Genomic DNA, 16,489 nt, shown 5'->3' on the forward strand with positions numbered 1-16,489 from the left:
TTTCCACGCAGTACCTTTACAACGCAGGAATTACAACGCAAGTCGTTACAACAACTTGCGCTGGAGGGCGCTGTAGGATAGGGAATAGTTTAATTTACTATCCAAAACCTTCCCTACTATCCACAGGGGCTGGAGTTGGAATAGTAAATTAAACTATTCACTATCCAGCGCCCCCCAACGCAAGTCGTTGTAACAACTTGCATTGTAAAACCTGCGTTGTGAAGGCATGCGTGGAAAAAGCATGCGTTGTAACGACATACATCCCCTCATAGTGGTTCTCGCAGGAGTGCCATCACTGACAAATGGGCAAGAAGAAACACACACCACCCTTAAGAACAAAGTCACTGATTGGCTAAACAAAAATAGACCACTACCTCAAGATGTTACTAGCGAAATTCTGATGGTCCGTAGAGTAGCATGGGTAGGCCAAAGAACTAAGGACCTCATGGGAGACTGTGTCCTAATTAATTTTAGGGATACACGGAGTCCGTGTCCCATGTTTGTCAGTGGCCCCATCCCACACCATTGACTGCCATTCAGTCCCTTCCCCTCTACTACTTTTATCCACCTGTTCCACCTGTCCCAGTGCACAACATTATTGATAGAGATGCAGGTTGGAACTGGGTAGCCCCGAAAACAAGAATAGGAACAAGACAAGGTAGACATAGTGAATCCCGGGCTGCAGATGACATGTGCTTATACAACAGATTCAGCCCCTAAGACATGGTGGATTGACAAAATCCTCATGAATTGGATATCAATCCTTGGGGCACAGGGGGCGAATAGTGAAAGTGAAATGGAGGGGCTGGAAATGGCAATATGGGGATGCTGCAGAGGGTACCTTTTCCATCTTCAAAGCAATAGAAATAAGGGGGGCACATATTCAACATATATTATTATCAGGTTGACACCGACACCAGTAGTCTGTATTGATGATATGTATTCTATAAGTTGTCAATTTCAGAGCTGTGTTTGTTTTTAATGATATATTACGTTTTAACACATTAATGATTGGTTATATTAATACCATGTATGTTTATTACAGGGTGAAAAATTGTACACGAGCCCGCTTATAGGACAGAGAAAGATATATTGTCTTGAAAAAGATGGAGTAATCATTGTTGTCCATCGAAACGGGTCGACGCACTCTGCTTGTACAACTCAGAAGTCCTACACTTTAGTATAAGCACTGATTGAAGTTTTGTGTTATATTAATGTTTAAGTTAGAATATTGAGTGTACCAACTGTATTGTATAAATTTTATGTCTTACACGTTTCTGTCCTTCTTTTAGATTATGTGGGTCATAATTTATGGTCTATGTATTAGAATTGCATTGCGTTGTATGATTTTATAGCAAAAATTGTTTTATTATATTGTGTTCTTTTAAAAAAAATGTTTTTATAAAATGAACTGTGTTTATTAAATAAAACTGATGTTTTGTATAAAAAAAATTGGGTTATTTGATAATTGTTATATACACGTGCCATGATCTGTAGCTAAATCAAGGAAATTCTTTTGATTTAGCTACTGCATGTCCGGCAGTCTGGCATTTGTTCTTCGTGTGTCTTGTATGGGCAGTCTAGCACATATGACATATAACTGTCTGGTTGCGTGTGTGTTTGTAAGTATGTGTGCCTGTGTGTGTCTTAGCACGTGTTTGAGCCTCTGCCTTTCATCTGCTAACCTTGTATGCATTTCTGCTGTGTTTCAGGACACTGATGGGTCCTTAGGGCATGGATCGTACCGTCTACTGCATCGAGTTAACTGGCTGCGGCAACGGTCTAGGTAAGAACAGTCAGCTCTGTTAATATAGACTATCCCTAAACCTCGCTGCTTTTGAGCACAGTGTAACAGGTTGGATGAACCCATCCCCAAGTGCATGTAGCACAGCAGTTATATTATTATCTATGTATAATAAGTTTTAGTGTCTGGCTTAACTCTTCATCCTTAGGTTCACCAAAGCCCTAAATGCCTAAAGTGGCTAAGTTGCTGCTGACTCTTAAGCCTGAAGACTTCAGGTTTTTTTCCTGTAGTTTTATGTAGTGAGAACTTGACCCCAAGCTATAAGGTATCAGAGCGCTTTACACGAGCACCAGTTGCGTTACTCAAGGACGCATTCATTGTAGTTAGGCACAGGGAGATTAAGTGATTTGCCCAGAATCACAGGATGTTGAGCGTCATTGCGAGACTCGATTCTGTTTCCTTAGATTTGATATCCACCGCCCTAGCCGTTAGGCTACATCCTCTCTCCAAATTCAAATTCGGACTTCAGGATCCGACTAAAGAAATCATTTTCTTCCCGCCAAATGGCCTATTCTGCTTCAAACTATAAATATCTGTAATGCAAATTTGCAAAAGCCCCATGTTCCCATCTTTCCCCATCTAACCTTGGTTTTGGTGATCCAGTCCCAACCTACCCCAGCCATTGAATTGTTCGAGTGCAACTCCTTCTAGAGATGCTCCTGATACAATAAAACCTGTCTCTAAAGCTCTCCATTTAGCCTTAAAGCCAAATCCAGTCTTTGTATCAAATTCATAAAAACATCTATTTGATCACAGTTCTATAGTGAAGTGCAGCATGTCCCAATTACACAGGTTAAATACAACGCCCCACGCCCCTTATCTGCTGTAAACATTACTTGGACACTTAGGATAACAAGCATTTACAATGCAATGGTTTCGCCTTTGGAAAAGTTAGAGCTATTGGCATTGTAAATGACAAAATTTGTATTTATGTGTTGGTTTGAAAACAGATAAATAAATGGCATTGTCATTTACATTGCCATTAGCTTAATCTCTCGCAAATGTGAGACCTATTGTACCCTACGGACGAGCTCAGCAGACAGCAATTACTACCACACACACACACCCAGAGCCACACACACACACCCAGAGCCAGCCACACACACCCAGAGCCAGCCACACACAGACACCCAGAGCCACACACACACACACACACATACACAGAGCTACACACACACACACACCCATACACGTGTTACCATCCTTGTGGGGACTATGTGTTTTCACCAGCCTTGTGGGGACTAACCCTTCCCAATGTTTTAAAAATATACCAATAACAGAAAAATGTTAAGAAAAAATTCATAATACAGGATCCTGCTTCAATTTTACAAATATGTTGTTATTTAGTCACGCGCACAGAACCATCATTGTGGGGACTTGGACATGTGTTACCATCCTTGTGGGGACCTACTCAATAATTCTCATTTCTGATTGAATACACTCATTATCTAATAGATAAATGCTATTTTTCAGTGCCATACATACATAACATGATACTTTAGTCAAATTTGAATAGGTCTCTATGTCCTAGGTGCACCTAGAACAGAGATTTGTCTAATAATGCATTTTACAGTAGAAAATGATCATATATATAAAGTGCATTGACAGGGATTCACGGATGTTTAGCCTATTACTGAGTGCACACAAACATTAAGGAATATGAAAACAACACATAGTTAAATTCATTTAGAGGCTTAAGATCCTGCAATGGGGTCAGATGGAAAACCAAGTTGCCATCTGACCACCTAGTTGTTTTTCATCAACCTCACCAATCGGCACCATCTACGTATGGCTATGCATTAATAGTCCCCAAAGAGTTGGCATGATATTATAATAATATTCTAGAGCTGACAGAGTAAGTGTATGATGATGATAATTTTCAAGCCCCCACAGAGATATTGCATGATTAGATTGATGCCCAAGTCCCTACAGATATTGTGGTTTTGGTGTACGATGATGGTCATGCTGCAGTTCATGCAGAAATAACACTATTACAGTAATGCACAGGTACCACAGAGATAGTTTGTGATTATAGGAATGCCCAGGTCTCCACAGAGATAGTGTGGTATTATAGCCATGGTCAAGTCCCCACAGAGATATTGTGTGATCATATTCATGTTCAAGTCCCCACAGAGATAGTGTGTGATCATAGTAATGTTCAAGTCCCCACAGAGATAGTGTGTGATCATAGTAATGTTCAAGTCCCCACAGAGATAGTGTGTGATCATAGTAATGTTCAAGTCCCCACAGAGATATTGTGTGATCATATTCATGTTCAAGTCCCCACAGAGATAGTGTGTGATCATAGTAATGTTCAAGTCCCCACAGAGATAGTGTGTGATCATAGTAATGTTCAAGTCCCCACAGAGATAGTGTGTGATCATAGTAATGTTCAAGGCCCCACAGAGATAGTGTGTGATCATAGTAATGTTCAAGGCCCCACAGAGATAGTGTGTGATCATAGTAATGTTCAAGTCCCCACAGAGATAGTGTGTGATAATAGTCATGTTCCAGTCCCCACTGAGATAGTGTGTTACTATAGGAATGCCCGGACCCCCACAGAGATAGTGTGTGATTATAACCATATTGAAGTCCCACATAGAGAGTATTATGATAGTGTTGTTCAAGTGTTGTACAGAAAGTGTACGATGAGTCATTCTGATATTCATTCAGAATTCGTATAGCGCTTAATTATAGTCACTCTCAAGACCCCGTTGACAAAATGTGTAATTATATTCATGTTCAAGTCCCCTCAGAGATAGTGTGTGATTATTGTTATGTTACATCTCCGCAGAGATAGTATGTGATTACAATCATGTTCAGGGCCCCACATAGAGAGTGTTACAACAATGATGCTGAGGTGCTTGCTGTTATAACAGTCATGCCGAGGCTCCTGCAGAGGTAGTATGTGATTATAATGATGCCTAGGTGCCTGCTCAGGTAGTGTGTAGTTACAGTCATGTTCAAGTGATGTTGAGATATGTTGTGATTATACTGAAGCCTAGGTCCCCAAATCGATAGTGCATGATTAGGGAGGCCCACTAAGATGGTCATTATTGACCCATAGAGAAAGTGTGTGATACATGTAAAGTTCCAGTCCCTCTAAAGACAGTCTGTTATGATATACATGTTGATGTCCCTGAAGAGATAGTATGTGATGACAGTCATATTCAAGTCCCACAAAGTTAAAGTATATTGAACCCACGTCCCCACAGAGATAGAGTGTAATTATAGACATGCCAGGTCCCCATCGAGATATGTGTGATGAAATTCATGTTCAATTACTAAAAGATAGCGCTTGATTGATTATATTGATGCCCAGGTCCCCACAGAGATAGTGTGTGATTATAAGGATGCCCAGGTCCCCACAGAGATAGTGTGTGATTATAGGGATGCCCAGGTCCTCACAGAGATAGTGTGTGACTACAGGGAAACTGGGTCCCCACAGAGATAGTGTGTGTTTATATGGATGGCAGGTCCCCCCCCACAGAGATAGTGTCTGTTTATTGGGATGGCAGGTTCTCATGGAAATACTGTGTGTTTATAGGGATGGCAGATCCCCATAAAGATATGTGCCATGATAGTTATGTTCAATTACTCAAAGATAGCGTTTGATTGGTTATATTGATGCCCAGGTCCCCACAGAGATAGTGTGTGTTTATGGGGATGGCAGGTCCCCACAGCGATAGTGTGTGATTATAGGGGTGCTAGGTCCCCACAGACATAGTCTATAATTATAGAGATGTCAATCTCCCCACAGTGATAGTGTGTAATTATAGAAATATCCAGGTCCTCACAGAGTTGGTGTGTGATTATTGTGTTACCACAGTCCCTGCAGAAATAGTGTGTGATGACAGTCTTGTTCAGTTCCCCACAAAGGTAGTGTTTGATTGAGTATATCGATATCCATGACCCCACTGAGATAGTGTGTGATTATAGACTTGTTCAAGTCCCCACAGAGATAGTATGTCTCCACAGTGATGTCTTTGATTATAGGTTTTATGAAGACTTAAACAGATAGTCATAATCTAGTGGTTTAGCAAGCTAATGTAGCCACTTCAACAGTGACAGCTGCTCCACTAAGGTGGAAGAGCGCCGCCCCACTGCTTTAAAGCAGGGCAATGGAAAAAAGGAAATGATAATAATGAACCGTATTAGCATTTTATTTTTAGTATTCCAGTTGTTTGACATGGTGTTTCTGGTTGGCTAGGGTATGCAGGTATGGTAGGGCAGAACCCATCAGTCTAGTAAGGGTAAGATAGTAACACATCAAAGACAACCCCTGGCAGAGCAGTCAGGCTTATCCCAGAGGCAATGTCTAAAGCGTTTGCACAGCGCACTCACACAACAGTGACACTTTAGGCACACCATAAAAAGCGACTCCACACAAGGTTACATAAAAATATCTTTTGTATTATTTATTTTTAAAAAGTTAGACCACAATCACATAAATCACTGTGCCACTAGGCACTTTGTCATGACATCACATAAAGTCATACACCACTTTTGCCAATTGGATAATTGTCATAATGAACAATGTTAGTGAACTTTAGTAAATACTTATAAGTAAACACCACACTGAAAACATAAGGCCTAACATTACAGTTAGTGCAATCAAGACAATAACGATTAGTTAAACATGTTTCCGCTTGAGCCGGTGTCACCAGTCTGACAGGGCAATCTTTTAAGATAGTTGCTTCCAGATTTGTTAACACCCAACTACATCCCCTCCACATCCCCCTGACTCCTTCTACATGAAAATGCTCCACTGGTTCCCGTAGAAACAGAGAAAATGCCAGGAATTACAGAGACGCCCTACGGGGATAGAAAACGCCAAAAGATCTCCTGCCTGCACGACGGGGAGAGAACACGGTCTATGGGTGCTTGTGCTCACCAGTGTGATAGGGCCACTGGCCTGCACTCTCTGCAGGGAAACACTACCGGTTTCCATGGAAGCAGGGGAATGACGGAAGTACAGGGGTGATCTGCGGGGTAAGGAAACACCAAAGGATCTCAACCCTGGAGATCAGCCTGGTGGGAGGTCTGTTTGTTGGTGCGAGCACACTATCCCTGGGTGCTCGCACTATCTAGCGTGATGGGTCCACCTGCCCCCACTATTCACAACAACGGGGCCAGAAGCCAAGGGGAGCCAAATGCCTCCGGTACAGCTCCGTAATGTGGCATGGGTACGAATCTCTTCATGTTTCGCTGCAAGCTGCCTGGTGCAGCTGGGAGGCTCTTGCCTTCCTTAGCAATGCCCGCACCCAGGGGCTCACGTCGGCGACCTAGGGTCTCACATCGGCTGCGTGTGGAAGCATCTGAATGGACACGTGAGGCTCTGGTCACTTCCGGGTGCGGCTGGGCCACATCTTCTGACATCCAAGGGAACTCCCGGGCTGATATTCCTTGCTGCTTGGGCATGGCCTCGCAGCCATGTAGCAGAGCCCTGGCTGCTGGCCCACATAAACAAAGGCAAGCAATACGAGAGGGAGAGCGTTTTGTTCCGTTCACCTCCTCCTTCTCAATGTTCAGGCCCTAGATGAGGGAGCTGTGCTGCCCATGCTGCAGGGTATAAGCGCTCCTGTATGGGGTTAGCACAGCCAACTCCTTGGGCAACAGAATTGAAAACGCTTACCACGCGCTATTAGCAAACAGGGAGGCAAGCACTACCTCGTCCCTGGAGACATTGGGGCAGAGAACAGGGCACAGGCTGGCTAGCACGGAAGGTCCCTTAGCAGAGAGGCAGTCACTTCAGCCACCCAGCAGGCAGCAGGTTAGTTTCACAAGAAGGTATTCACAAACGGCGGTTCCTCCTGGCACACAGCAGTCATTGGGTACGTGCCCCACATAGTGTCTTTTTCTTTTCATGGGGTCATAGCCCCTGTATTTATAGTGCCAAAGTCTTTGTTCTGAGGGAACTTCAACCACATATTAGAAGTGCACAACACTGCCGTTCATATTGAAAGCCTTGGCCCCAGACACACCACAGGGGGTGGAGCCATTATTGTGGAAGGTAGGCACAGACCTATTCAGGTGCATGTGCAACTCCTCCCACCACACCAAATGAAGACCAGGCCTATTCAGGTGCAAGGAAAACTCCCCCTGCCACTCTAAATTCAGAAAAGGTCTATTCAGCCTAGCACTGAGTCACCCACGCAGGCCAGGACACACCTCAACTACCCCAGGGACTAGAGTGAATGCACATCCCTTCTCTGTCAGTCAAAACCAAATGGTCAATACACATCAGGCAGGCGCAAAAACTCATAAGCACACAGAAATACCCACTTCTAAAATTGTTTTTTCTAACTCTGTTTTCACCAATAAGCAGGATTTATCACTAGCTTGCCTGTTCGCTACGGGCCCCCAATGTTAAAAACTGCCTGCCTTTCCGTGGTGGCGTTGCCGACACGGAAAGGCACATCCCAGCCTACATACAAATATGGATGACGGTGTCTACCAGACACTGCCACCATATAAACTGCTTTTCCACCCTGTAGGCAATCGGGTGGATTGCCTACCTGTGGAAAACCGGCGGACAGTATTCCCGTTCGCTGGGGTGTCCCCTGCCATGGTAATGTGGCGGGGGAAGTTAGAGGCCGGCGGTGGTTTTTGGCGGGTGGATCGCCACCGCCATACGGGCAGTGGCGATCCTCCCGTTATCATAATGAGCCCCTTAATATTCCCTTGCCACGCAAAAAACCCATACCCACCCTAAGCCCTAAGAAAACCCTTACGATCCAAAAACTCATACCCACCCTAACCCTGAAAAATCCTTTGTCACACAAAAACCTATATTCACTATAAACCATAAAATATACCTTGCTACCCAAAAAACTATACTCACCCTAAACCATAAAAAAATACCTTGCCACCTAAAATCCCATACCCATCCTAAACCCCAAATATTCCCTTGGCACCAAAAAAACTCAAACCCATCATCAACCCTAAGGCACAACTTAGAATCCAAAAACCCATAACCGCCCTAAACCCAAAAAATCCATTATCACCCAAAAACTCATACCCACCCTAAACCATAAAATTTCCCTTGCCCCCAAAATTTCACACTCACAATAAACCTTAAAAATTCCCTTGTGACACAAAAACCCATACTTAACTTAAACCCTACAAAATCCCTTGCCACCAAAATCTTAAACCCATCCTAAACGCTAAAAATCCCCATCAAACCCGCAAAACCCATACCCACCCATAACGCTAACAATCCCTTACCACTCAAAAACTACACCCACCCTAACCACCAATAATTCACTTGCCTCCCAAAAACCCATACCCACCATAAAAAATCCCTTGAGTCCCAAAAACCCATCCAAACACTAAAACCTTAACTATTCATTACCACCCAAAAAACCATTTCAGCTCTAAACCCTTGCCACCCAAAACCCAAGCCCAGCGTAAACCCTACAAAAGCCTTACAACGCTAAAAATTCCACTATCACCCAAACACCCATACCCACCAGAAACAATAACATTTCCCTTGCCCCCCAAAAATCCAGCCCACCCTAAACCTTAAAACAGCTCTTATCACCCAAAAACTCATGCCCACCCTAACCTTAAAAATTCCCTTGCCACCCAAAAACCCACACCCATCCTAAATGCTAAAAATTCCACTGCCACCCAAAAACCCATGCCCACCTTAAACTCTAAATAAATCCCTTACCAACCGAAAACCTACACTGACTGTAATCCCTAAAAATTCCCTTGCCACCCAACAACCCCATACTCACCCTAAACACAAAATGTTCCCTTGCCACCTAAAAACCCATAACTACCCTAAAAAACTTACCACACAAATATACCCACACCCACCCTAAACCCTAAAAATTCCCTTGCCACCCAAAAACTCATACCAACCGAAAAACCCATACAAACTATAAACCCTAAAAAAAATCATTACAACCCAAAAAAAACACACACACTAAAGCCTAAAGGTTCCCTTGCCACCCAAAACCCCTACCCACCCTAAAAACTAAAAAATCCCCTACCAACCAAAAACTCACAAGGACACACCCACCCTGAGCCCTAGAAAATCCCTTGCCACCAAAAATCCCACACCCACCCTAAACACTAGCAAATCCCTTGCCACCCAAAAACCCATACAAACACTAAACCCTAGATGATTCATTACCATTACCAACCAAAAACCCATACCCACTCTAAACCTTAAAAAATCCCCAACCACCCAAAAATCCATACCCATCCAAAACCCCAAAAATGAATTTGCCACCCAAAAATCTATACCCACCCTAAACTCTGCAAAATTCCCTTGCCACCTAAAAACCCTTTCCTGACCAAAATCCTAAAAATGCCATTGCCACCCAAAAAAACCCAGTCCCACCCTAAACCCTAAGAAATCCCTTGCAGCCCAAAAACCCATACCCACCCTAAACACTAAAAAAGCCCTTACCTCCTAAAAACATATACTCACCATGAATCATAAAAAATACCTTGCCAACCAAAATCCCACGCCCACCCTAAACCCTCAATATTCTCTTGGCACCCAAAAACCCATAACCACCCTCAACCCTAAAGATTCATTATCGCCCAAAAACTCATACCAACCCTAAACCCTAAAGATTCATTATCACCCAAAAACTCATACCCATCCTAAACCATAACATTTCCCTTGCCCCATAAACCCACAGCCACCCTAAACCTTAAAAATTCCCTTCAAACCCATAAAACCCATACCTACCCGAAACTCTAAAAATCCCTTTCCCCTCAAAAACCTACCCCTACCTTAAACCCAAACATGTAACTTGCCACCCAAAACCCCATACCCACCATCAAAAATCCCTTGCCCCCAAAACCCATGCAAACACTAAACCCTAAATTATTTTTTACCACCCAAAAAACCCATATCAGCCCTAAACTCTATATGTTCCCTTGCCACCCAAAACCCATGCCCACCCTAAACCCTAAAAAATCCCTCTGCACCCAAAAACTGACACCAAACCTAAACCTTAAAAATTCCCTTGCAACCCAAAAACCCATACACCCAGTAAAATCTACAAAATCCTTTGCACCAAAAATCTTACACCCACCCTAAACAATAAAAAATTCCCTTGCCACTCAAAAACCCATACCCAGCCTAAACCCTAAAACATCCCTTATCATCTAAAAATCGATACCCACCCTAAATGCTAAAAATTACCCGATTACCCATACCTACCTGAAACCATAACATTTCCCTTGCCCCCAGAAATCCACACCCACAGTAAGCCTTAAAAAAGCACTTTTTGCCTAAAAAGCTATACTCACGCTAAAACCTAAAAAATACCTTGCCAGCCAAAAACCTATACCTACCCTAAACCCTAAAAATTCCCTTGTCACCCAAAAAAACATATCTACCCCACACACTAAGGCAAACCTTACAACCAAAAAACCCATAATCACCCTAAACCCTGAAAATTCCTTATCACCCAAAAACTCAAGCCCACCTTAAACCTTAAAAACGCCCTCGCCACCCAAAAGCCCACACCCATCCTAAATGCTGAAAATTGCATTGCCAACCAAAAAATGGGCTGAAAATTGGGCTGTGGTTCTGAAATGTTTGGGCTGTACCGTCTTACTCCTCCAATGTGCTTCTGTTGAGTAGGTAATCAGCTTGAACTGCTGCAACATGAGTTGTACATGTTTTTGTCTGAGGAAAACATGTTTTTCTGCTGTTTGCACTTAATCTGAATGTGGGTTAGGAAAGCTTGCATTTCTACTTACCACCAGGGGGGGATTGGCAATGCGGGCATTCGGCCATGGGCCGAAGGGCCGGTGTCTCCGTGCCCTCTGTGGGCCATTTTTTTTCTCCCCTTTCCCAGCCGCACAGTGAAGCTGCTTTCATTTCTCGGTCTCTATCTCCGTGCTCACTGTGGACTTGGAAAGGGGAGAAAAAAAAGGCCCACAGAGGGCACAGAGACAGAGACAGAGAAATGAATGCAGCTACACTGTGCGGTGGCAGCGATTATCCGCGGTGGCCTCTCCTTGACCCCCTGCCCTGCCAAGCAATCATGCCGATGGTGGGCTGGCGAGGGGTGATTGTATACAAGAATCGGCCTCCCAGGGGGGCAGGTGTTGCTCAAGCCTTTGAGCTATTTTCACCTCCGGGCCCCCTGGGGCTTACGCAGCCCAGAAACAGTGTTTGTGCTAACACCTCGTCCACAGCCCTTCACATTCAGGGCACAGTGGGCGAGGAAGAATGGGTCTCGCTGTGGGGGTCAGGTGATGTTTGTAACTTGCACCATCTTCACCTCAGCCTCCCCCTGGCTAACGTGGATGACCCAGCAGCTGTGTATTGAGCTCCCCTGCCAGGACATTGCCCTGAGGCCTGGAGGGCTGGGGAGGGCTGAGTAATTTACTAATTGCAGGGGCCCTACTGCTGTTCATGTGCTCCTAAGCTGAAGGTCTGGGGAGGGCGGAGTTGGTTAGTAATGGCAGGGGCTTCCTGCTTATTAGGTGCTCCTTCGCAAATAATTTTGTGACAGAAAGGGGCCTTGCTATTTTTTTAGTTGCTCAGCATGTGGGCCATTGTCACCTTGGCCCTGTGTCCTGTGCAAGAAGAGTATCCTCTCACTTTCATTCCTTGTCTGTGCCAAACATCTTAAGGATTTTGGGGGCCCTGGGTCAAACATATTTTTGGGCCCCTGTTCGGAACAGATTTGAATTTATAATCCAATTTCTGCTCTTTGATGCCCTCTTTCAGCTGGTCACTGGACAGAGCACTACCATACTTGTCCAAATTCTTAATGCATTTACATCTAATATTCAAGGACATTGACGTGTGTTTTCAATATTACAACACAGTAGCAGATCACTAAATTTACTGGAAATAATCTCAGTGACATCCTCCCATTTCTCATATGTGATGGCCTGTTTGATCTGAAAGACATTTTTTTATGGATGTTGCATGAAACTTAAAGACATTTTTCCGCAAAATCTATGTGATAGGTTCTTACTCATCGCCCATATTAAAAATAAATTTGAAAAAATGGTATTTAAAACAATCTGTTTAAGGAGTATGCATGGTCATTAGGGCAAGATTCTCTGCAGAAAGAGCTGGCTCTATCAGGGAGGTCCCTGAAAGGCTGGGGCCCTGGGCCAGAGCCCACATTGCCCATGCCTTAAAATGTCTCTGGTCTGTGCATAGGCATATGTGGCCTGACGCCAGAGTTGCAGAGATCGGGATTCAAGTTTGAGTCCCAGCGTCTGCTCAACAACCTGTGATTCTGGGCAGATCACTTCATCGCCCAGGCCCTTAATAAAAAATCAGATCATGTGTACTGTAATTGGTACTCATAAATAGAACTGTGTTTTTTGTATACGGACATCACCTGCTGGTTGTGAAATACATTTATGACTAGATTGTACAGATACATTTTCCAGCATTCTTTACACCCCAGACTGCTTTTTCCGCGTTTGTGAATTGTTACTTTTGTCATTACGTGTTCTATTCCCAGAGATTCCAGTCTTACCCTTTCTCCTTCACTTTGTGCTAGATTTCTGATTCATGTGATTATTAGAGTCTAGGACATAGCTGGGTGGGAAAGAGTATCTAACAGCATTGTGCAGGGCGTTAACACTGCAAGTAAGTATTCAGTTATCAGAACTGCAGTGCTCCTAGTCTTTACCAATGTTTACTGCTCTGTAAGCTTTAAAAGGCTTAATTTACTAAATATTTCTCTACAAATTAGACCTCAAAGAGTAACCAAATGGTGTTCCATGAAAGGGCACGCCCCTTGATTGTGGGCCACGCTCCTTAATTTTGGGCCACACCCCTTGAATGTGGGCCACTTTTCATCAGTGCCCGGGCCAAATTGTGATCCCAATCCGACCCTGTTTACCACACTGTAAATGCTGTGTGTGGGTGTGAGATGCTAACAGGGCTGCTGCATGCCTGATCTGCGTGTATTAGGGAAGTGTGTACTCCTTGCGCTTGAGGAAAAATGTCCTAGTTCTTATGTCTATATTGTGTACATTCAAGGTTTCACTATTTATGGCCATGCTATACATGCCCTATGTGGGAAAGTAAGTTTGTACTACTATTGTCTGTATTGTACCTGTTGCATATCCGAGTGACTCTTCCACTACTGCTGCAATGGTGTACCTGTTCGATGTGTGTTGTAGAAGTTAGAGAAAACGTTTTCATTATATAAACTTCAAGGCCATTTGGTTGGTCCATAATTGTACTATATAAGCTGTAAGAAAGAAAAGTTGACACTGTAAGACCGTGCCTTGTGTGTATTGTCACAAAGCACATGTGTGAGGTATAAATGCACCTTTATGGCAACTTGCCTTTCAGAAAATGGAATATCCACTATGCTCCAGGAGCGAAGGGGAGTTTTAATGATAATATTTAATATAAGTATATACTGCACATAATAAATCAATCAAGAGTTGTGATAGGTGCAATCATTACACTATCCACCATTGATCTCAGAAAGATGAAAAGCCCGGACAGTCACAGCAGGTCTCAGGGAAGCGCATTTACCTATTGTGCCACTCTGCCTGCCGTGCAGGGAAATGCAACCTTCGTTTAGCATGAAATCCTTTAATTGCAAATTAGCCTTTAGTATTCATTTGTGCTATAAAGTTAAAAAATACCTATATTTCAACTTCCTTAGATTCCAATATGTGCTTTTTGAGGCATTGAAGCGCTGCTGTTCCATTTAAAGTCTTATCACCAAATATCTACTATTTTTTGTAGATATTTTAAAATGAATCTCTTACATAAAAGGTTAACCAGTGTTTCATGAATGTGACAATCACATTCTTCACAAATCATTTCAATAGCACATTAAAACATGTTCCACTATTGCGGCAGTGAATAGTGGTCTTTTTGAAGTACTTCAAATTTGACTAAGCTGAGGGTCCGTAAAAAGAGCCCAGTCTATCATGCCTCTGTCTGTGTACTAAACAAAATATATTGGTCAAGGAGTGATTGTTTGCTGTTAGGTCTTACTTCACAATTTAAGAGATAACTGGCATTTTATCGATTTCCCTTTGGAAATAAGAGAAAGAAAGGCGTTTCCACCTCCTCTTTCAAGTAACAAACCGAAAATAAAAGAAAATGCATTCAGTTTCTTAGTTTCCCCCTCATCACCATTAAAACAAGGAGGGGAAACCAGACTTTGCATTTTCACGCAGAGTTAGGACGAGACCCTGCAAAGCAGTTCTTCTCACAATGTAAGAAGGAAGACCTCCACCCTTCCCTGAACAGCAGCGCAGACAGCACTGGATTAACAACACAATGGTTTCCAGGGCTCCTACCTGAAGAGGTGTTAACAAATGCAAATCACAGCTTTTGTTTGGCCTTTCTGAGGCTGGAAACGCAGGTCAAAGTCAAAGGTTGAGCCCTGCACTAAATGAACTAAAGGACACCTCTCCCTTCCCCCAGCCCTTAGAAACTCGCTACGGGCTGCAGTTTCAACATTTAGACAGCCAAAGAGCTGAAAGCGAGCATCAGTGTAATGCAAGCAGGGAAATTGCAAACGAACGAGTTAAGTTACTTACTTTTGACTCATGAACCTGTGAGAATCCACGAAATAGATAAGGCCTGTTATTTAATTGTGTTAGGTGTTCATTAAATTCTTACATATAAAGCAATGCATAAAATGGTTTATAAGGATCGATACTTAAAGCAGAATGAAAACCATTCTTTTACAAAAAACTGTGCCACTGACCTCGGCCAAAGAAACATATGATCTGCAAGTCGCAAGGACTTCTGCTGAGATACACACCCTATTAACTACAAATTGCCCTGTACATTTCTCAGAAATGTTAGGTCGTATCTTAAACATGTCAGATACCAGTGGTATTGTACATGTATGTAAGACAGTTTTTTTGGGACTGTTAGCACCCTTTGAAGCAGTCCTAGGAATATTTCCAAACTTTGTGCACTCTGTGTTTGGCGGATTGCCTTTCATTTTGGGACTCGCAGCAGGGATACTATTTTTGCTCCTACTGCTTCGATATGGCAAGCCAAGTCACCAGCGACACCCAGTTCACCGTGGAGACCACTGTACTGGCTATGAAGTGTCGTGAGCGTATCATCCTAATTTTGGGACTACCTCGTCTAAGAGATTTGAATACCACAAGGTTTCTATCCTTCAGACCAATTAGGCAAGATTGCATCTAACCTGTTCAACGATGCCTGCTATGTGGAGAAGAAAGCGTGTTAGGCACCTGTCTCCCACTCCGATCAGTCATGCCAACGGATGTTGATACTTTGCGGGACCCGGTAAAGGCCCATGCACAGTGTTGTCCCCAACGGCTACCAATTCTGATGACGGCATTCATTGAGATCTCACAGACGCAAAATTCTACTGCTGAGGTACGAGAGCAAACAGGCCCACAGGTACCTTCCAATTCGAACATTTCTAATGTGACCAACGCTGACGGCGATGCTTCACATCTATGTGCGGTTGATCAACGAGGTAATCCAACTCTCATCTACAATGGGAGACAAATTCTTTACAGACTTAGAAGATTTTATGTTTTCTCCAAACAATAACACTGACTTGATTTGGCACACAGTGTTCTGAGAGACTCTGAATTCGACCTTCATTTTTTCAAAACAAAGTTCTAACTTCGGAACTCTATTTTTCCTATGATTAACTTTTTGTTTTTCCTAATTTGTATTTTTAATTTTTTGGCAAAGTAATCTGCTTAAAGTAGAAC

The 16,489-nt window shown here is 43.2% G+C and overlaps 1 pseudogene; it reads left to right on the top strand.

The window, feature by feature from the left end:
- Positions 1 to 16,489, top strand: part of LOC147685425 (syntaxin-binding protein 4-like) — a 1,115,687-nt pseudogene that overhangs the window by 100,555 nt on the left and 998,643 nt on the right.

The sequence above is a fragment of the Lissotriton vulgaris genome, chromosome 10 (assembly GCF_964263255.1).
Source record: "Lissotriton vulgaris chromosome 10, aLisVul1.2, whole genome shotgun sequence".
NCBI classification, from domain to species: Eukaryota; Metazoa; Chordata; class Amphibia; order Caudata; family Salamandridae; genus Lissotriton; species Lissotriton vulgaris.